Below are 23,805 nucleotides of genomic sequence, written 5' to 3'. Positions count from 1 at the left end.
TCTCTTTCACACACACACACATACACAGTGAATGAAATAATCATTTTTATGTTCATAGACATTTTACAACTCTTGCTATGATAAAATATACACTTATGCAGAATATGATACATTCATTTTCCCCTTTCATTTACTAAGAACAATGATACAGTTAGTATATTTCTTTTCTACTTTTTCATTCTTTATTGTACACAGGACATATGGATGGTTTTGGTTTTTAATGCCATATCTGAGAATACACTTATGCCTCATTTTAATTAGATGATGACTTCTCTTTCCTGAATGAGAAAATTACATGGCCTAAACCACTTCCAAAGTCCTTGCCATCACCATTATTTGCCAGTCACTATATGCAGCGATATAGTTACAATAAATAGATACTTGTTTTTCATTATACTGGATTTGAAAGTATTTTAATCCATTTTTATCTATAATTTATCCAGTTATTTTAATGGCTCTTCTATCCCACTGACACAGTAATATCTGCATAACTTATTGTTGCTTCTAGGGAAATCTTCATTTCTTTGATGGATTTACACTCCTTTTTTCTGACCTTTTCATCAAAGTAATTTTTTTGTTTCTTCTTTTTGTGTTACTATTTATTCAGTGAGTCCTTGAGTGCTTAAAAAATCAACTACTTCTGTCTTTTTTTTTTTTTTCTGAACTGGGGATTGAACTCAGACCTTTGTGCTTGCCAGGCAAGTACTTATTCTACTGAGCCATCTCCCTGGCCCTACTTCTGTCTTTAAGAAAGAACATTGCACCAGTCTCTCATTGGCTTTTGTTACACTGTTGTTTCTTTGTTCAAGGGATCCAAGAGTGAACATACTTTTTCTTATTCAAGTCCTGAAATAATTCATCTATAATTCAAAGAGTAGGGAATACAAGAGTCAAAGTATCAGTTTTGGTTGATAAAAGTGACAGGATTGTGTCATGAACTGTGACTTCTATTAATGGAAGTAGAACTGCCTAACAGTAAACTACTCACTACGACTCTACAGCAGATGTTAGAGCAAAGTGGTAGCATGGAGAAGAGATAGCAAACTCGTCCTCTAATACACCTCACTTCAATTTGCACATATCTAGCTTCTAAAGATGTCAATCTTACTAGGTCATTCATCTTCTATTTGTTTATTTTATTGATCATCTTTAAATGAAGTGCATTTTTCTTAGACCAGCCATTTGATGATGAAGGGAGGGAGGGAAAATAAATTTAAGATAGACAGAAGTCTTTCCCATTTTCAGAGAAGCTCTTTATTGGTCTCATTGTCATGAAGTGTATGCTACTCAACTCAGCCTCTTTTCTTCCATTATTATCATTGATTTCTTTAGGGCTGTGCCCCACTCTGATTCATGTCTGTTTATGGCTTTGTTACAGAGTGTTATTTGCTGTTGTCCTACAAGGACAACGTAAGGATGTTATAGCATCTTTCATGTTTGAATGTCTTTGTAGACAAATGTAATCAGGATGTTGTAATTTGCTTCTCACTTGGAGATGTTCCACACTGTGTTGTGGGCTGAGTAGAATAACTGCAATCTCTGTATGCCCACTCCTTATGTTTTCTTAATCTGGCAAAAATTAGTTGCAACTGTGATATTTTTGTATATATACAGAAGTCCATGTTCAGGACAGTAGATGTTTGTGTATTTTTGTCAAAGGACTAGATTCCTTTATGTGTCTTTTACAATTTTTTTTAGCTTTTCAGAAAGAGAGAAGAGGTAAATATACAGAGGGCAGAGACATCTTTTCTATTTCCAAGAATCTGACAATTTCTTATTTTCTTTTTTGATAACAAAAGTATGCATAAAATGATATACACTTATATCCTAAGAGTAGGACATCATACTTTTTTTTATAGTTCCAAGTGTTCAGGAAGACTTTAAAATTTCTATTTGGCATCATTTTTTTCTCTTATCAATCTGCTTTGTGTTTCTTTGTGTTCACAGGTGAAGGTTTACTTATAAAAACAGAAATTTCAAAGAAAGTGTCAAAAGAAAAAAAGAAAACACTTTATTAATTTTAGTTATCTAACAATGTTATTACTTTTCTATGCATGAACTTAATTTACTTGAATTGATTTTTAAGTTTTTCAATCATTTTTATTTATACAACTTTCAGTATACACACTTTTTTATCTGTTGTAAGATTTAGGCTTACATTCTATATAGTTCAAAAAACCTAGTGCTATAGAATACATATTTTCTATAGTTCTAAGTGTTGTTCTAAGACAACATCACTTTATTTATTTATTTAATTTATTTATTTTATATATTTGGTTTTTGCAGGGTCTCATTACACAACTCAGACTGGGACTCGGGATGATCCTTTTGCATTTGACCTTTCCAGTGCTGAGATTAAGGGGGCGTAGAACTACTCCCAGACTCTGGCCAGATCAGCTCGCCCTGGGATCAGGGCTGGCGTGGCATGTGGAGCTGGAGATCCAACCGCTGTCCCTGAGCTTTGACTAAGTAGGCGCTTAGTCTGCTGAGCTATCTCACCAGCCTGACAGCATCATTCTAAATGGTTATAAGTTACTTCTAATAAGTATTACAGTCAATTCTTACTGTCTTTTTTTTTCTCAAAAATTCCAGTCATTTTAAAACTTCACCACTCTAAAAGATGTTGTAATGAAGAACATTTGACTTTCTCAAATGCTTCATCAATTGGGCTTTCTGGGGGTCACATGGTTATCAATGAACTACAAGAACTGAAGCTAGAAATGATCAACAAATTGCAACAATTCTTACAAACAAGGGCTACAATCAGGTGAGTCATCAAAGAATGCTTGGGAGAATAATTACCTGAAATTTTCCATTATTTTTATAGGGCTCTTTGCAATCTTGTAAGAGAATAACAAGGTATGAGTAGCACCATTAACAATGAACAGCACTATAACGTATCAGTGTTTGTGGAAACGTGCAATATTTTTGTATAAATGCACAGAATTACAATTAAGAATTAAAGAGCACATCCTGTTTAGAGTGTTGATAAGTGATGCTGTAACAACAATGTCTAGTTTTCCATTCAAAATTGACTCATACCATAGCTTGAGGAAAGTTGCTTCTGATTGGAAAATATGTTTCCAGTCCTTTCCCCCTCTTTCTCAGATCTAGACAGCATCATGTGACTACTTCATGCACATGTCATAGCAAAAGAACTGTGTGATGTTTCAGAATATGATCTTAGAAGTGTGGTAACCTCTCTGATCTCTCAATTTTCCCCTCTGCTAGATGAATATCTACCTGCAAAGGAACATCCAACACTAAAGGTTAAGGAAAGTGAATCTTTCATAAGACTAGACCCTGAAGTAATTGTAGGAAACTATCCTCTTCCCACGCTGTTCTCTGGTACGTGGACTCTGTGTCAATAAGAAATAAATATTTACTATATTACATCACTAAAATTCTTGGATGCTGGTTATGTAGCATTTTACCACCTTGGATAAACAAAAAGACAACTTTTAAGGTTTCCAAGTACAGGTGATGCTGAACTTCTATTGGATTGATCTTGTTGATTCAATACAAAAAAATAACAAAAAGAAAACAGGTAGAGTTTTCTCTTGTCCATGACAGTTCTGAAGCTTCTGAATCCCATCTGCAATGTTACTAGGTCTCTACTCTGGTTTGGAATCCTCTTTGATTACACACATTTTTGCAGTCTGTGGATGGTCACCATCTTTTTCTTTCTACGGAGTTCAGCTTAACTCTCTGGAAGACCTGTCTTTTTCCACCTCCTCCTCAGTCATGTTATTGCAAATGTGCAATGAGGAATATGTCCCATATTATAATATTTTATTTCGAGAAGTCCCATCTGGAATGCATCTTCTGAATGTAATGAATATATATTTAGTGGGGATTTACATTTTAATAATATCAATACATTATGTTCAAGAGCACTTAATAGCACTTTTTATTTATTTCCTCTAGTGAAAAATTAAAAACATAACTCATATGGATCTTATAATCCTATTTTTGCTTATTATTTTTACTTACTTTTGAAATGAAAACAGGAATTATACTGCAAGAGTAATAAAAGATATTTAATTTCCCTTGTTATTCCACAAAACAGTATCCAGCTAAAAATTCAGACATTATATTAAGTAAAAAGTCCAAACATGAGAAGACTGTTCAAGTCAGGGAAAAGATAGACTGGTTAGAATCTTCATGATCTGAGAAATGACAGAAGTAAGTTCTTATGTTTTCTTTCTTCTTCATCTAGGATGGATACTAGAGGGGTCAAAGATGCAGAAAAGTTAATGAATTCAGATTGTAAAATGTCCCAGCAAAATGTTTTCTCTAGCCAGAGGACAAGGAAAGGGAAGTTTAGCAAGACAGAAAGTATAGATAGTACCTGGATACTCCAGTCAGATACCAGGACGGGGAGTGTGACAATTGTGACTTAATGCACTTCTCACTGGCAAAGGCTGATTAGAACATGGACTTCCACCTGTTGCAGGCTCTAATGAGGTTCTGTCACTTCCCTATTTACCTGATGGAGGCCTATCAGAGAGAACTAAGTGGGAAGCTGTTGGAAGCTGGACATCCAGTTCAGAAGGGCAATAATAAGACAGCTGTCCCCTGCCCAGCTCCACTGCTAGTGTCAGTTTGGAACTTGTGTAGAAGTTAGAATTGTATCCTTACCTCAGTGGTAATGAAGCATTCCTCCGCCTCCCTGCTGGGGTTGTTCATAACCATCCAACAGTAACAAGTTGAACCCATCGGGAGCTAGTGGTGGTCGAGGAAGGGCCTTAACAAATCACTTTGCATCCAATGTTGGTATGGTACAGTGATATCTGCCTGAGCTTTCAACTATATTTAGTAAGAATGAAAATTCTTCCTAGCTCGGGTGACAATGGAGAGTACATGAAGAATGCAGAGTTGTACCTCACCTAGAGCAAACAATCAGTACCTCCTTCCCTTCCAAGAATGGCATCAGGTTTTAAAATTTTTTTAGTATAAATCCAAAGCATAGGTAAGAAAAGTAAAAATAGACAAATGATATTAACTTCCATTGCACAGCAAAAGAAACTACAAAGTCAAGAGGCCATATAATTTCTGAGGACTCATTTAGTAATTATATACCAATATATCAAATAAGGAGTTAATATTCCACAATATAAGTAAATTAAATAATTTAATAATCAGAAAACATGTGACTCAATAGAAAAGTGTACAGAGTAGCTGAATATAAATTCTTCATAAAATACGAATGACCAACAGATGCGTGCAAAACTGTTCAGTATCACTAGTCATTAGAGAAAGAAAATTATAATTAATCACGATAAAGATTGTCTCATACCAATTAAAGGATGGCTCATCACTTACAGGTTATAAAATGGAATGAGGAAAGACAGAGATGCTCATCTGTCAGGGGAGCCCCGTTTTTTGTCTTTAGCTTAGATATCATCTCGTGGATTCTAGAATAGACTCTTTGGTTTCCAACTTGGATCCTTCAGTCTTCTAGAGTAGAAGATTCATCACTTTCCATTGCAGACCCATTGGCCTCACAATATGGACTTGCATGGGACACAGCAGTGAATTCCAGACTTTTGACTTAATCCTTCTGTCTCCATTGTGCAGACACCCTCTGCATGCTTCCTCATCCAACTCTGTGGCTGACCATAGGAAGCCATGCTTGTAATTTCTTATACTATATATCTTATATCTGCTTCTCTAGTAAAACCCCAAACTATGACAAAACTGGTACTGGAAGGGAGGGCATTGTTATAATGTTGTCTGACAATGTGAATTAAGAGCCTTTGTCATTAATTTGGAAAAGTCCTAAGGAACTGGCCAAAGAGACAGCCCTTGTGTGCTGTAAACTACATTGGAGACTCTGGTTGGAGCCTGGAGAATCACGGTACTAATGGAAATGCTGCCATTTAAGATTAAGCTCAGGAGACTTCTAGTGGACTGGCTGATGAACCAAGGTAGTACATTGTGCTTTGGTAGAAATTTGGTCCGCATTTTGCTTGTGTTTAGAAATATTATCTGGGTGGAAAAAGAAAAATTTCAATGCAGTGTACTATTTGGAAGGTGGCATGATTACTGTTGAGAGCTTTTGACCAGATCTATATCTACAATTAACAGTGAAGAGCTGGTAGAATGATATGAAGTGTTTGGCCAGAAGGGAGGCTTCCCTGGAACTTTTTTTTTTTTTTTTTTGAAGAACCAGGGATTGAACTCAGGCCCTTGCACTTGCCAGGGAAGCACTTAGTCCACTGAGCCATCTCCCCAGCCACTCTCCTGGATCTTTGGAAAGCAATAATGAAATAGAGCAGAATGTGGTTTTTAAGAACAGGATAGTGGAATAAGCCTTTCACCTGAGGATAAGATCATATTTGAATTGCAGTAGATCCCTGTTTTTTAGTTCTGCCATGCCTTGCTAAATGTTAATGGCAAGCAAGGACTGTGATTATAATAGATTTTTAAATATGTTTATGTCATTTTTAAAAATATGCTTGTAATTATGTCAATTAGTCAAAGTATTGTTTTAATTTTGATTTTTTTGTCACCCAGTAAATATTTTGCTTTTGGTACAGGAATGAGTGCAGAAAATAGTGTATATATAATTGTAATATTAATGGGAATTTAAATAGACCAAGACATGTTAACTTTTCACAAATCTACAACTAGAGACTACTCTAAGAAAATGTGTCTGATAGGGTGGGTGAGGTAGTTCAGTAGACTAAGCACCTGCTTTGGAAAGCACAGGGAGCAGGGTTCAATCCCCAGTCCTGCATGCCATGTTGGCCCCGCCCCCAGGGCACACTGAGCTGGCCACTAAGTCTGGACATGGCAGTGCACACCTGTGATCTTAACACAGGGGAGACTGAAAACAGGGGATCACTATGAGTCAGAGTTGCATAGTGAGACCCTGTACCAAATATATAAATTTTAAAAAAGGAAAGAAAATGTTTATGGTTATCAAGTTGACCAGGGGTGGACTGACAACTGGTTGTCAACTTGTAACACTGAGCTTAATTAAACCAACTAGCATGGTGCTGGGTCTGAGAAGCCCACCTGAGGATTATTGCCAGTGCAATTATGCTCTTACTATAGCATAAGAGGCGAAACTAGAGAAGAAGGAAGAGGCTGTTGAAAGCTAGTAGAAGCTGTTGGGAAGTTGTTAGGGGAGCTGCTGGTTCTCTTGGGTTACTACTAGAGGACCTTGTCATGCTGAATTTCCTGATGAGCCAAGGAGGAGCTTGAAAACTTGTCACTGAGAATGGCTACAGTTCACTTTGGGAAGCTCTTGTCCTCACCTTGAGCCTTGCTTCCTGGAGGGGAAGATGGTGCACTGCTCAGTCTCCTGGAGAAGCTGGTCACGTTGGCTTTCCTGATGGGAGTTTGGATTTCCTCACTGTCAGAGGAGCCAGGACTTCACTGTTGCCAAGGTTGGCTGTGGTACATTTCAAGGGAGCTCTGGTTTTTACTCTGTCACTTGCTGGCTCCAGTTCAGATCCCTCAGCTTGCTAGCACAGGTCTTTCATCCCACTGGCATAGACTTTCTAGCTTTTGTCACTGACATTTGGTCCTTCCCAGTTCAGATCCATGAAATTGGCTTGTGTGAAACATTATCCTGGACTCTAGGTCTCCAGTTGGATTATTTTTGTGACTGTTATAAATAATCATATAAAATATGCATCCTGTGCTATATTGTTCCTCTTACAAAATCTCAAACCATGACAAATGGCAGTTAATAAAAAGATGAAAGATAACAGATATTTATAAGGATGAGAACAGAAAAATCTGATATACTTTTGGGGTAAATGTAAATTAGTGTAGTTAGTGTTTTTTCTCATCACCAGGACAAAATATTTGATACCTTCCACTTAAAGGAGGACAGGGTTACTTGGCTTCCTTTCAGTTCCCAGTCACCTGGCTCCAAGGCTAGTCTATGTCGAGTTCCTTTTCCCATTCCATCTGGTACTGTTCCTTTGCTCTGCTTGCAAGCCACCATGAAATGAATGGCTTTGTTCCCCTATCTCCTGTCATGATGTTTCAAAGCTCTCCAACTGTAACTTGTGAGTGCTGAATATTATATCTAACAAGAGAAGAGAAAAGTAACTTATATGGAAAATGGATACTATAGAAATGAGATTGTTGCTGTGACTATATCTGGCCTGTGGTTTAGAAGCCTTTGTATCTGGTTTGTGGTAGGAGTTTGGAAAAGTTTGATGATATAGACCAGAGAAGATCCTAGAATGCTATAAGCTTAGCCTGATGAATGATTCTGGTCAGAAATCAGAAGATAGGAATGCAAACAATGTAGACCCAGGTCGGAAGGTTTTAGTGGGGACCAAGGATTGAATAGATGGTCAGACTCCAGGCCAAGTGTGTTATACTCTGGGGTTGACCAGATAGTTCAGCAGACTAAAGAGCCTGCTTAGGCAAGTGCGGGAATCAGGGTTCAATTCCTGGCATGCCGTGCTGGCCCCGCACCTGGGGTGTGCTGAGACAGTGACTGAAACTGGGGGTGGTGGTGCACACCTGCACTTCCAGCACTTAAGAAGCTGAAGACAGGAGGATCACTGTGAGTCCAATCTGTGTAGTGAGACCTTGCAGACCCTGAATTAAATACATTTTTAGAAAAAGACAGAAAGAAACAATACAGAAATTCACCAAACCAAGTGTGTTATACACTGGGAGAAAATTTGCTTACACTTGGCCAATCACCTATGACCTTGTGGTAGACTGAGATTAAAAGTAGTGGGCTCATTAATTTGGTGGGTGGACTTTAAAGACAGCCTAACATTCCAACTGTAGTAGCTGGGTACTGCTGGTTGCTTTTGGTCTGATATATTTTGAGAATTTGGGAGAAAATACAGAGTAGAAGACATTTGAAAAACTTAAAATTGGCTCAGAAGGAACTATGAATAAAGTTAGGATCATAGAAGTTGTGGCTGCTAAGGAGATAGGGCCATGAAATGAAACCAAGTACTTTGTACAGAGACAAGAAGATGCTTTGAGAGCATCTCAGGGATCAGCAAGGCTCTGTGCACCACAAGCTCATGGACACAAAAGTGTCAGCCTTTCATTGGAAAATAGAGTCAATGGACTTCAGCACAAGAATGCATGGCTAAAGAACTGATTTTTCTGGGATTCATTTCACCATGTTCAGCCATCCAAGCACTCAGGGGCTGCTGCAACTGTGGCTCTACAAAGCCTGACCTTTGCTTCCACTGACCGCACACCATGGTGTTGTCCACAAGAGTCTGATTTTATGGGCATACAGAATGAAAGAGTTTATGGGACCAGATAGGGTTTCACACAGATCTGAAAGGAAGACCCAGATGGCCATTCAAAAAGCCACTGAGATGTCAGTACATGAAGCTTTGGAAATGACACCAAATTTGCAGTGGCGATCCCAGGAAGGTGAAAATGTCAGGAACATAAAATATGTGCTTATGACATTCTTCAAGCTGGGACAGAAAATAGCCCAAGAGATTGGCATGTGGATTGCAACCAACAGGGTTTGAAGGGTAGGCTGCCAAAGCTCCCTGGAACTCACATTTTGTTCCTATGTACTAGGATGTCAGACATGGAGTTACAGAACATAATGTTTCAATCTCAATTTAGTCCATTTCTTTTATTTTAAGTTCATTTCTTTCTTCTTTCTCCCTTTTGGAATGGGAATATTTAATCTGTGCAATTGTACCTTGGAATTACGTGATTTATTTTTTATTTTTCTAGAGATTCATAGCTAAGAGTTAGTCATTATTAACAGAGAGGAGACATGCTCTTGAACTTCAGAAAATGCTGGAACTGGTTAAAGTTTGGGAAAGATATTACTGAATTCCCAGCTGTACATGGGATAATGGTATTATGTTGGGCTGAATTGTAAACTTGCTATTATCCTTTTTTGGAGATTAAGAATGGATTAAGCAAATACGTTTAGGTAGTTAGTGAATAAAGAAGTAAATTCTGATGGTTAAGTTGGAGTTTCAACTGGGATTGCCTTGGGATACACCCAAGGGTTTAGTGCAGCACATTTTTAGGTATGTTTGGGAAGGTCATGAGAGTGTGGCTTGGGAGACTAAGTTTGGCTCCTTGTCCTTTCTACTTCATTACTATTTCCATGCACTGGTTCCCAGCTGTCATGAAATGAACAGCTTTGCTCTTCCACCATCCTTCTAAAATGATATTTCTCAGGGCTGGCCAAATAGCTCAGTAGATTAAAGTGCCTGCAAGCAGGCGCAGGGGCTGGGGGTTTGATCCCAGGCCTGCTGTGCCAGCCCTGCCCCTGGGGCGCCTGAGATGGCAATTGAGACTGTGTGGTGGCACACACCTGTAATCCCAGCTCTTGAGAGGCTGTAAACAGGCGGATCACTACAAGTTGGATCTAGCAGTGAGACCCTGAACACCCTTTAGACCCTTCCCTAAGATACAAACATAAATAAATAAGTAAATAAGATAAAATAAAATGATATTTCTTCCCTGGAACCAACTAGTCACAGACTCTACCCAGATTAACTTAACCTCACCTCCTTTAAATTATCAATGTTAGATATTGTGTCCAGAAACAAAAAAGTAGCTAGTACAATAGGCAACAGACTTAATTAAAATAAACAACAAAAAGAGGCAAAAGAAAAAAAAATTATTTGCCTATATTGTATCTTAAGAAATTTTGTTAAATTTGAAGAGGCAATTGATAGAAAATTCTTAAAAATTAAATACTCAAAGAATGCATGACCAGCTAAAAGTCATTCTTCTAGAAATTTCATTTGTAGAAAATTACAACCTTATTGCCCAAGTAATAGCACTAGTGATTTGGTATTTCTAAGTGCAATAATCTATTAAACAGTCAAAGACTTCCTGAATAGAGCTCCAATAGTGCAGGAAACAATAGCAAAAACTGACAAATGGGATTAGCAAAGGAAACAATTAAGAGAATGAAGTGATAGCTTCCAAATTGGAGAAAATGTGCACTAGTTACTTTTCCAGTAGAGGATTAATATCCTGAATATATAAAGAATCATAAAAATATAACACTAGAGGACCCAGGATTTAGCTCTGTGGCACAGTGCCTGCCTGGCAAGAGTGAGGTCCTGAATTTGATTCCCAGCAACAACAGTAACAAAAAAAGCAATCAAATACACAAAACAGCAAAACACATAACACTAAAAAATCAAATAGCCCAATCAGTCAGTGTTCAAATGAATTGAATAGACTCTTCAACAAAAGAAATACAAATGGTCAGTAAGTGTCTGTGAAAATATTCTGAATCTTTAGCTACAGAGAACACAAAGCTACATCAGTATTGCATCTCATGCCAGTTACAATTGCTACTAAGAATACCAAAGATAGGGGCAGCCAAATAGCACAGCAGATTAAAGTACTGCAAGCAGGCACAAGGCCAGGGGTTCGATCTCTGGGCCTGCCATGCCAGCCCTGCCCCCAGGGTGCACTGAGAAAGCAATGGAGACTGGGTGTGGAGGCGCTCGCCTGTAATCCCAGCTCTTGGGAGGCTGTAAACAGGAGGATCACTACGCGTCTGATCTAGTAGTGAGACTCTGAATACCATGTAGAACCTTTGCTAAAATTAAAAAAAAAAAAAAAGAGCAATACCAAAGATAGTAAATCCTGGTGAGGATGGAGGGGCAAAAGGAGCACTTCTACACTGTGGGTGGGGATGCAGGTGGCTGTAGCCACCGTGGAAATCGATATGAAACTGTCTCAAAAATCTAACCCCCAGGGTCTTCCCGAAGGAATTCAAGTTAGCATGAGAGGAGAGATAGAAATAAATGGTGAGCATTTAGATTGAAAAATAATTTCAGTAAATCAGTTACCATCAAACTCCCACAAAATACCAGCCCCCAAACACACACGTACTTCAAATACACCGACCCCATCCTTCTTGTCATGTCTTGAAGCAGTTCAGGAAGTCGTCTCTCACGAGTGTGAATGCTACCACCTATGCTCTCTTACAATAGAGTTGTACTCTCACTGAAATATTATGATGTGTCCTCACCAACTTGTTCCCAAGACCTGGCACTGTGCAAATTCTGACTCCTCTACAAAGTGAAAATGCCCATGAAGGGTAAATGCTTTGAATGGATTAAGGAATCAGAAGGGGTCACAATAGCACAAATAAACACAATCACAAAAGAGGACTTTCAGTGCTGCTTTTACAAGTGGCAGGGGGCCCAGAGAGATAGCTCAGTAGAATAAGTGCTTGCCTGGCAAACACAGGCTCCTGAGTTCAAGCCCTGGTACCACAAGAAAAAGAAAGTGGCAAGATTCAGTTTAAATGAAGGAGATGTATTTTGAGGAGGATTAACAGCAATATTTATTTTATAAGATTTATTTATTTATTTATTTATTTTCTGTATTTAGGGCAGTGTCGACAGGGTTTTCAGGGTCTCACTACACAGATCAGACTTGGAGTGATCCTCCTGCTTTCAGCTTGCCAATAGCTGGGATTACAGACATGTGCCACCATGCCCAGTCTCAGCGCCATCTTAGTGCACCCCAGGGGCGGGACCGGCGCGACAGGCCGGGGATCAAACCCCAGTCCTCGTGCCTGCCTAAGCAGATGCTTTAGTCTACTGAGCTGGTCAGCCCTAAGACTTAAATATTCATTGTTTTTAGCAGTTCAAATTGTACTATAGAGATCCTTCTACAATATGCTGCATGATTCAGAACAGCCTAATTATAGAAACAATGTGTTGGATATTTTGAATAAAGAAAATGTAATATACATATATATATGTATATATATACATAATCACATTTTGCATGATACATAGTTATATATTTATTATCCATTCATAAACAAGAGTGAAATCATACCGTTTGCAGGAAAATGGGTGAAAGTGCAGCTCATAGTGTTAAGCAAAATAAACCAGATTCAGACAACAATCACCTGTTTTCATTCATATGTGTAATAAGAAAGAAAGAGACAGAGACAGAGCACAAGACTATTAGAGCCTGAACATGAAGACAGGGGAAAGAAGATGACAATGTAAAATCGTGACCAAAGTGTGCTGTACACATGTATAAATGTATCACAATGAAATTCATTATTCCATATAACTAATACTCCCTAATAAAAAGTAAAATGAAAAAAACAGGTTTTTGGTTTAAAAAATATGCTTTACTTTCCATGAATTAAAAAACTGAAAAGACTGCTGCATTTCTAGAATTAATTTTTTTAACATTTAAAAATGAATACTGTATTTTTATAATTCATAATAACTTAGAGGAATTGGTGCATGTATATATGTCTTGATTTTTTTGATCCCTTTACCCCTTTCTCAGAAATTTCTCCCACTCTTTGATCTTCTTTCTCATTTCTAGTGTATACTTTTGTCTCCTTTCATCTGTTGATATTTTACTGTTTTATTAACTAATACTTTAAGTTTTTCATATGTTCCATGCCTATAACCCAGCACTCTGGAGGCTGAGGCAGGAGGAACAAAAATTAGAGCCCAGTGATGGTGACTTAGTGACTTAGAGAGAGTCTAACTAAAATAAATAAATAAATAAATAAATAAAGTTTTAAAAGGCTGGATTTGTGATAGTTCAGGACCTGGGCTCAGTCGCCAGTGCTACTACGAGGAAAAGAAAAAAAACGGAAAGTAAAGAAATAATTCTATGGACAACTCTATTGAAGACATTTGGTTCAAGTTACCACTTACTCCAGGTCTGCCCCCGTGAATGCACATACACACTGAGAAAATACACACAGCTGAACTGAGTAGCCCCAACTAAGCTTCAGGATCACTAAACTCAGGGGAATTTTAACTCTATCTGTTTATCATACTCTCTTTCCCTAGTCCTTTTACTCTTTTGTTCTCACAAACAACTATGCTTTATTTTAACTTATTTTTTCATTTTAAAGAGAAGAAGAAGAAAAATAGGAACAAAGTTAAAGTTTAAAATCAGGCTTATAGGAGAGTAGCAATAATTAATACATTGTGTGTCATTATCCTCATAGTAGTTCCTCAGAGTACAAGATGTAGGCATGACCTACTGTCCAAACCATATTAGCACAAATCCTCCCTTTCAACAAACTAAGAAAAACTGCATGTACAATTATTTTAACCATCTTGTGTATATAGGATTTTTCATTTTCTCTTCCTTCCCATTACCCCATCTATTTCTCTCTTCTTCTGAATACTTTCTTCCCAATTCACAATATCCATTGTGTGTTTTGAACCTTATTTACACATTCAGCTTCTCACATTAGTGGGACAGTATCATGTTTACACAGATGTGTCTGATTTATTTCACTTATGAGTATGGTTTCAAGTTACATCCATTTACCTATAAATCTCAAGCACATCCTTCTTTAGGGATGAGTAGTACTCCATTACATTAAAAAAAAAGCATAATTTTGTTTTTTATCCATTTCTCAGTTGATGGACATTTGGGTTGTTTCCAAGATTTGGCTATTTCAAATTGTGCTGCTATAATCATAGGTGCCCATATGTAACTGTGGTATGATGTTTTTAATTTTTCTGCCCTTGCCCTGATGTTTTAATTCTACTCCCCTTTCTCCCCAGAGGAAGAATATCTAGATTGAGTGGTACCCCTAGTTCTAGTTTTAAAGGCAATCTGCACACTTATTTCCACATTGGTTACACCAGTCTACACTCCCACTAACAGTGGAGAAGGGTTCCTTTTATCACACAGCCCTGCCAGCATTTGTTATTGGTTGATTTCTTGATGACAGCCATTCTTTATGTGATGAGATAGAATTTCGGTGTTGTCTTAATTTTCATCTCTTGAATGACCACTGATGTTGAGCACTTTTTCAACTGATGTTGAACATTTACTGTTTCTATGTCTTCATCTGAGATTTGTGTATTCATCTCAGATGCTATTATTTGAACTGAATCTTTGAATTGGGAGGGGCTAATTTTTTTTTATTTTTTATATGTTCTACATGGAAGTTCTTTATCTGAGTTATCCAAGTGAAGCATGGGAAGATGTCCTGAGAACCAACAACTATTTTTCATATATATTTTCTTGTATATCTTCAAGCTTCAAAAACCTTCATCAGCACTTCTATAAACTGATTATTTCTGATTTCATGTAGGAAACAGAAAAGAGAATCCAAAATTTCCCAATGCCATATCTTTCCACCTTTCTAGATCTGTGAATCTCTAGCCAATTAGCTTTCTCACTAACATTTAAGTCATCCAGTTGTGCTTTAGACCCACTTGTTATCCATTACTCAATGATATTGGTGCTCTAGCAATTTTTCCTATCCTTTCTCTATCTTATATATTTGGCTTTGTTAGTAGATAATTCCCAGTGCCATATGAACATGCTACAGTGTATCCTATTTTTAATGTACTTTCTTCAATTACTCATCTGTTTTTCTTTCCCTCTAAGCAAATGCCTTTGATACAATCAAAGTCTTAAGAAATGTTTCATCCATAGATGAAGAAGATGGAAAAGTCTGTAGTTGGTACCCCTTCATTTACCTGGGACTCCCAATCTCTCCCCCATTTATTCATAGCAAGATAGTTCTACCTCTATCTCTACATTGATACAAGTCTTGAAGCTATAGTGCGTGTGGGTTAAGGTAACATTCTGCTTATTAGTGTGATTCTTAGCAGATCCTTGGATAACTGGCTGGGGCAAGTGAAATGAAATGAAAATAAGAAGAACTGTTTGAGAGTTCATTGCTATTGTCACTGCCAGGTCATCAGTCATACAACTTAAGACTCACCATGACCAGTGTCAACATGCCAGGCAAATGACCCGTGAGAACAATCATCAGACCTTTTGCCTGTTTACTGTTACTGAGTGGAATTTTCTTCATCATCTTTCAGAACATCCTCTCCTTTTTCTGGAAAGACTTTTTTCAAATGTAGCATAATGGTAGTGTGATCCCTCTTTAGGTGCTCAAAAACTTATTGATTTATATATTTTTGACCTGGATTTGATGAATACACAAAATATGGTTATCTTTGTACTTGATTTATGAAGAAGCATGTCCTCACCTTACACCCATGCTAACATCTCTTATCCCAATCTTGAATCCTTTGAGACTTGGCTTCTTATTTATTAATCCCAATCTGTTGCATATTTGCTTTTATTTTTCTCTGGTAACTCTTTACCATCTTTCTTCTTACTTCACTGTCTCTTTTAAGTTTTTTTCTTTCCCCTATTCCTTCTTGAATTCAAATTTATTTATTTTTGCTCTCTCTCTTCTCTGTTGTCCTAGAAACAAGGACTTTGTGAGAAAGGAGGAAAAAATATTCTCTTTTAGAAGAGAGAGAAAAAATTTTATGACCAAAAAAAAAAAAAAAATCCTACAACATATGCTGGCTAAATCATAGCATTATGGGTACAGAAGAATGTGTTCTTAGGAAGGAAGAGTTGGCTCCAAACGATGAGGAAATATGATCATGGAGAGGCAAGAGTGTTAGTTTGCAAAGACTGCTGCACACTGAGGAACTGCAATGTTCCCCAGATGTGGTGGTTTGAGAAATAAATCTAATTACAATTCTGGAAGGTGGAAGCCAAAGACCAGGATGTTGGTTCTTCTGATGTTTCTTTGGCTTCTATATATCTGCCTACTCTGTGTTTTTACATGAACTACTGTGTGTCTGTCTTCTAGTCTCCTCCTTTTTTTATGTATTTAGCACAGGGTCTACAGGGTCTCACTACACAGATTGGACTTGTAGTGATCCTCTTGTTTTCAGCCTCCCAAGCACTGAGATTACAGAAGCATGCCACCACACCCAGTCTTAGTCTCCTCTTCTTATAAGAACATTTGGCATACTAGGTTACACAATACCTCCCAAAACTTTATTTACTTTAATTACTTCTTTAAGCCCTATTTCCAAAGATAGTCACATTTTAGGATTTTGAGAGGCAAAACATCGTTCATTTGACTTTGACACAATTCAACCCATAACGTCAAGTTTTAATAAGATTTGTGTCTCCATGTGAAAAATGTCATGTGTTTTTCTTTGCTGTGCAGATATGAAGCAATGTATGCTTCTACATTAAACATGAGTATCATTTTCTCAGGAATATGAGTTTTTAAACATTAACAAACACTGAAGGTGAACTATCAGTGCTAAGAAGCAGCATGGATTTGGTTACTTCCCTGAGAATTAGACTGTATCCAGAGTCTATGGTTAAGTAGGATAAAAGCACTGGCAAAAGCTGTTTCCAAATGATTTCTGGGCATGGCCATGGCTGTGAATGTCTATTTGGCACTACATCCCCACAGTATGGTTATTGCCTCCGCAGCAGGCAATTATGTTGCCTGGAGAGAGGAGAAGTGGAAAAGGACAGACTTCTGTGCTGGTAAGGTCTGCTTCTGTGGAAATTTCAGTACCCTTTGAAGTAAAGAATGGGCCAGTATTTGGCAGGATGGGACTCTTTTTCCTGCAAATACAGAAGCATTTCTGGAGGTTATCCCAAGTGTGGGCAGTTTTGATCAGCAGGAAAGCTTGTCAAGCACGGTACAGTGAGCACAATCCTCAATTTAAACTCTTCCAGGGATTCATTATTCTCTATGCAATTCCTAGTCTTCCGCAGTCTCTGTGCCAACACCATTCAGGCCTGCAGTGATGATGCATGTCTGATGGTGTCCCTGGGGTGCAGACTCATTTTCAGAAGGTAAAAAAATGAAACGTGGTCATGTGGAACTTTATACTCCGAATTATGTCCTTCTTCCGTGCTAGTTCCTAGGAACTCTAGAAAAATGAAGAAGGAGTGGGTCATGATGCAGAAGGTTCAGCACAAGAGACATACAAACCTCTCTCTCAGAAATCACTGGCTTAAAATTCATTTGGATTATGTAACCCTTAAATACTAATATATTTAAAAAACAGTGGTATTTAACCTACATATTTGCTATTAAGAAGTGGTGTGTGTGTGTGTGTGTGTGTGTGTGTGTGTGTGTGTGTTGTTAGAGGTATCTAGAAAAGTATTCTACCAAGATATTCTCACAGAGTTCTTAAATCTGAATTGCTATCAGTGAGTTTTGGGTATTTGCATTTCAACATCCTGGAAGGGAGAGCAAGGGCATCCCCACTGCCAAGTCATCAGCATTTGGAGGAGAATTGCTAATGGTAGGAAACTTGAAAAGCTACATCTTGTCAATATGACAGCTTGCTGGAGGCATGCAAATATCTATTCACATCAAGTGACAGGCTAAAAATTCATAAAATGAGAGCTACATTCAGGCACATGTGGAAAATAATATTGGTAGACAATCTAGAGTTCACAAATTCCTTGATAAACTGAGGTACTTTCTTAGAACAGTAGAATTTTTTTTAGGCCACTGCTTCTCAAACTTGAGTTTGGATTTGAATCATTCAGAGGGTTTAAGATCTAGATTGCTGGGCCTACCTTAGGGTTTCTTGAATGCAGTGCTAGAATTTGCTGGAATTTACATTTCTTACAAATCCTCAGATGATATTGATGCTCCTGGTCTGTGATCTACTCTTTGGGTGATAGTGTTTTAATGAATTGTTTAGGAGAGATATACTTTTAAATCATGTTTTGTTGTCAGCTGCTTCACCCAGAATCACATCTTAAATAAAATAATTAATTTCTTTATAATTATAGGTTATTGCAACGACACATATATAAACCTAAGAAATTGGGGACTGAGAACATGGAAAATTTCAATGATCATAAAGGGACTGGGGATCTTTTTTCTAACGTTCATTTATAAGACAATTGGTCAGTCGTATGAGATCACATTTTTCTCCTAAAGAAGCAATGATTTGAATAGATAATAATGTACTCAAGGAGTACATAAAAGCTATTCAGTCAAACAAGAAAACTGGTGGTATCTGGTTTTGAACTTTTTTTTGGTAATTTAGGGGAAGGTTTACAAGGTGTTCAGGGTCTCACTACTAGAGCAGACTCATAGTGATCCACCTGTTTATAGCCTCCAAGAGCTGGGATTACAGGCGCCTACCACCATGTCCAGTCTTAATTGCCATCTCAGTGTGCCCCCGGGGGTGGGGTCAGCACAGCAGGCCTGGGGATCGAACCCCTGGCCTCTGCACCTACTTTAATCTGCTGAGCTATTTGGCCAGCCCTTGGTTCTGAAATTGTGATCCAGTTTTATTGTATGTGGTTCTTCACTTTTGCAGTGTAAAATTAATTTTAACAAAAATTGTTGGAAGTTTACTTGAAGCAATAAACACTCTGAGTTCAAGAATATTTGCCATGATCTATGCACAGCTTCATAGAGATAAATACATAAATAAAACTCAGTTGATCAAGACATCAATACATTTCAACACCAAATAGAAAGTTGCATTAAATTTTTTAGTTAGAAGCAATTATCTTTGAAGTATGCTTGTAAAAAAATATTTTTGGATCCTCCTTTCTGTTCTCACTCTACTTTTCTTTTGAAGCTAGAAAATATAGCAATATTTGTTTAGCTTTACTTAGAAAGTCTGGATGTTCATCATGGCTGAATACAAATTAGCAATACAGAAGAGTTGTCAGATTTTGTACATGGAAGGCAGGCGCTGAAGTGGGGCTATAGAAAAAGCTAGCTTTGGGAAGATACACAGAGGGACAAACTCAGTAGTTCAAATAAGAGTATTTAGGTGGGCTTCGAAAGAGAAAACAGATAACTCTTGGATTGTGCCACCCCTTAATCCCCAGGTTTGGCAAATATGAAACCCTGGGAGAAGACTGGACTACTCTAAGGAAGGAGGTGGTATTTTAATAGCAGCCTGTCTGATAGTATAGTCTTTCAATCAATCAAGGCAAGACAGGCACAGGAAGTGAGATATGGCAAAGCAAGGGAGTGATGTATGAGAGGACACGTGACTTCTTGGGAATCTGAAAACAAGCATGTCTTTAGGGTTAGGAGCCCCAGCCCGAGCACTGAGGGGACAGTGGCCTGGAAGCTGCATATGCAAGTAGCACATGGGAGTGTTGGGAGCCTGGAGAAGCAAGAGGGCTGAGCCACAGAAAAATAATGATGCATTCCCTCCCTACATGCTGAGAATGTTGTGCTCATGTGATGTCCTGTGCAGAGCCTCTGCTTAGGGGCAGGTGCCCAAGGGGTAGTTTCTAGCACCCCATGGCAAGGATGGCTAAAGGTAGGAAGCACTGGGGCTTCAGTGAGTTATGGCTTAGAGAGCAAGGCCACAAAGGAAGTGAAAGAAAAGGCCATGGGCAGAGGGATAGAGTGGCAGCCAAGTCAGAGGGTGTCCCATGATTTGTAGGTGGAAAGCTAGTGGAGGGAAGACACAGAAGTGACCCCAGGATTGCCCTGCAAGGAAAGGAATGAGGAGTGGGAGAACTGTGGCAGAGGTCAGTGGAAAGCCAGGTGTTGTGACAGTTTCAATACACCTTCCCCACTAACTGAGATGTTCAGATCTTGGGATTAAACGCTGAGGTAGACAGTTAGTTAGGCCCAGAGTGCTGCTTGCAGCTGGAAGGCAGCATAGAGAGACTCCTTGCTCTCAGGCAGGGAAGGAGTAACCAAATCACAGAGGTGGGAAGAAATCGGCTTGGAGACCTGCAATTGCACTCAGACCACAGTACAGACGGGACTGTGAAGATACTTTGATTTTGAGCATTTGCAACTACTTGAGGGTATATTTGATTATCATTTTTGCCATTCCTTTTTCTTCCTCCCCTTTCCCTCCCTTTTCTTTTTCCCCCCTTTTTCTCTTTCATAGACCCTTAATTTTTATCTCCTCCTTCCCTCCTGTCTGATATCTACATCTTTATATCATCAATTTCTATATGTCTATGTCTTTACACACAGAGACATACACACCAGGGAGAAGAGAGAGAGAGAGAGAGAGAGAGAGAGAGAGAGAGAGAGAGAGAGAGAGAGAAAGAAGAAAAAGAAGAAGAAGAAGAAGAAGAAGAAGAAGAAGAAGAAGAAGAAGAAGAAGAAGAAGAAGAAGAGAGAAGAAAGAGGGGAGAGGGCAGAGGGGAGAGGGGAGAGGGGAGAGGAGAGGAGAGAGGAGAGAGAAGAGAGAGGAGAGAAAAGAAAATTAACCATTGCTTAAAGTTAAATAGTACTTTCTTTATGGACATATATGCATAATCCTTCCCAAAATTACACACGAATGAACCAGTCATAAACTAGTTGCCACATAATAACAGGTTTTCTCAACCTCTCGGATATCTTCCATCTTTTTTGTCTCCTTGACATAATATTTTATTACGCAGTTCAGACTGGCCTTGAACTCACTTTGTAATCCTGGCTGCTCTCATACTCACAGAGATACTCCTGCCTCAGGATCCTGAGTGCAGGGATTACAGGCATCCTCAATCTTTAATTACAATTCCTTCCTGAGTCCTTCCTCCTGCATCCACAAATATTCCCTCAAACTTTATCAACAGTAGTCCTTTATCTCAGCTATAAAAATAATTTCAATAGAGTGTTATTTCCTAAAGTGTGATTTAAATTTGTTATATTTTTAATTTCTCGTTATACTGACTTTATCTTTTCCCTACCTTTTTCTTTTGCCTATCCCTTTACTGCCCACTCTGTTAGCAGCAGTAGAGTGTCGTCAGTAAGGAGGATTGATAAAAGAAAAAACATCAAAACAAGTTGTAATGCACACGGTCAACGGAATCTCTTGATGTTGTAACTCATTGGTGTTTTTTCCTTGTAACATGGGCAACTGCATCCAATCCTATCAAACTGAGGAGGTGAAAGAGGAAGGTATACACTAAGAAGGAAGTAAAACTGATATTTTAATAGAAATCAGACACTAAAGAGATATTCACAGTAGCAACAGTCTTTCCTCTTTAATTAATTCATAACTCTCAGAGTACACACATATGTGCAGGGAGACACATGAATAGAAAGCTGAAAAAAAAAGGGGAAAAACAGCAACAAAATGCATCCATAATCTCCCAACCACCACACAGCAGATTCCTGGGACACCTATGGGGTAAAAGCAAACCAAATACCTGAATGAGATTAAAAATATACTGAATAAATATAATGGACTTAATAAACAAATTGGTCAATAGGTTTTTTAAAAAAAGAAAAACTAGAACACTTAAGCACTGATTCAAAACATTGATGACCAATATAGCAAAGATTTAGAGTTCATGCAAATGTACCAAACAGAAATCCAGTAGAGAAAAAGTTGCAATGGTCTGATGAGCACTAGAGGTGACCAGGGTAAGGAAAGAGTATATAACAAAAAGAAAACACTGATATACACAGCCATTTACTCAGAGACCCTTTGAAAACAGTAAGAGAGCAGGAGAAATAGATTTAACAACCAATAGATCATGTAAAATAAGACCATCTTAAGATTAATTTGATTTAGAGATAGCATGAATGGTATAAAGATACCTTATATTATGGACTACTGGACTATATTGGAATACTTTGCTGAACTCACATACCTACAATATTTAAATGACAATGGAATACCCTTCTCTGACAAAACTGAACAAAAAAAGGGGATACAAGTGAATGACCATTTTGCATCTGTATATTCAAAATAGTTCGGATAGATATACAGCCAGTTTCTCTTAGTTCAATGAGAAGAAAGATTTGTACTAATAGTGTTTGGGCAGGATATCCTGTCTGCTTCTTGTACTATGAATAACCACTATGAAGATAGCAATATGCAATGTATTAATTATTGAAACTCTCCTACTAATAGGTTTTGAAACTATCTCATTGCTATTTATTTCTCAATAAAATTATTTAAAAAAAGATAGCATGTATGGTATAAAAATATTTATAGAAATAATAACAGAATATCCTCCACGTATAGGGGGGCAGAAATTCAACATACAAGGAGGCAAAGCATATAGAAGTCCAGCAGCCACAACGAGAAAAAAAACAAAAACAGAACTCTCCATGGAAAATCACAGTCAAAATCCCAGAAGTCCAATGCAAGGACCGGATCTTAAAATCTGTTAGAGAAAAGTCTCAACTCACACATAAAGGTAAATCACTTAGAATCATAGAAGACTAATAAACATAAATCTAAAGGCCAGAGAAGTTAGAGTGAAGTCTTTCAAGGCGAAAAAGTAAAGAACTTTCCACCCAGATTAATATATACCAGAAAACAATCAAATTTAGTGAATAGATAAGGACTTTCATGACCAAGAAGATTTTAAGAGCATCAAACACAGCACTCCAAGAAATTCTGAAGGATATCCTAGACAGAGAAAGTGAAGCCAAGTAGCCAAAAAATCTGATGAAATGAATATATAAAGCAAGATGAGTCACTAAACAAAAGTAAAAATGAAGGCATCATCAATAAAAACCAATGTATTGACAAGTATAATTCAATAACTTTGAGTAATAGCTTTCAATGTAAATGGCCTCAACTCCTCAATCAAAGGAAAGACTACTGGATGATTTTATAAATAACAAAATGTAGAGGTATGTTGCATGTGAGAGACATATTTAATCCTAAAAGAAATTTGTAGATTAAAAGTTAAAGTACAGAAGACAATATTTCTCTCAGTGGGAGCCTGGAAATAAAAAGGATAGTGATGCTATTTTTAGCCAAAATGCTTTTGGAGCCAAAACTGATTAGCAGAAGCTATGAAGGTTGCTGTTTACTGATTAAAGGAATAATTCAACAAGATGATATAACACTTATAATTTATAACATATAAGCATAATATACATATTACTTATAACAATTATAATGTATATGCATATATATGTATATGCATATATAAAATACAGGTGCAATCAACTTCATGAAACAAACATTACTAGACATAGTAGATCCAATTAACACGAAACCACCATAATGGGGAAGATTGTCAACCTCTCCATGCAGACAGACAAAATAGACAAAAAAAAAAAAAAAAAAAAAATATAGAAATGTCAAACTTAAACCACACCTTTAA

This window comes from Octodon degus, unplaced genomic scaffold (genome assembly GCF_000260255.1).
Source record: "Octodon degus isolate 3935 unplaced genomic scaffold, OctDeg1.0 scaffold00001, whole genome shotgun sequence".
Classification (NCBI taxonomy): Eukaryota; Metazoa; Chordata; class Mammalia; order Rodentia; family Octodontidae; genus Octodon; species Octodon degus.
This window is presented reverse-complemented; position numbering follows the sequence as displayed.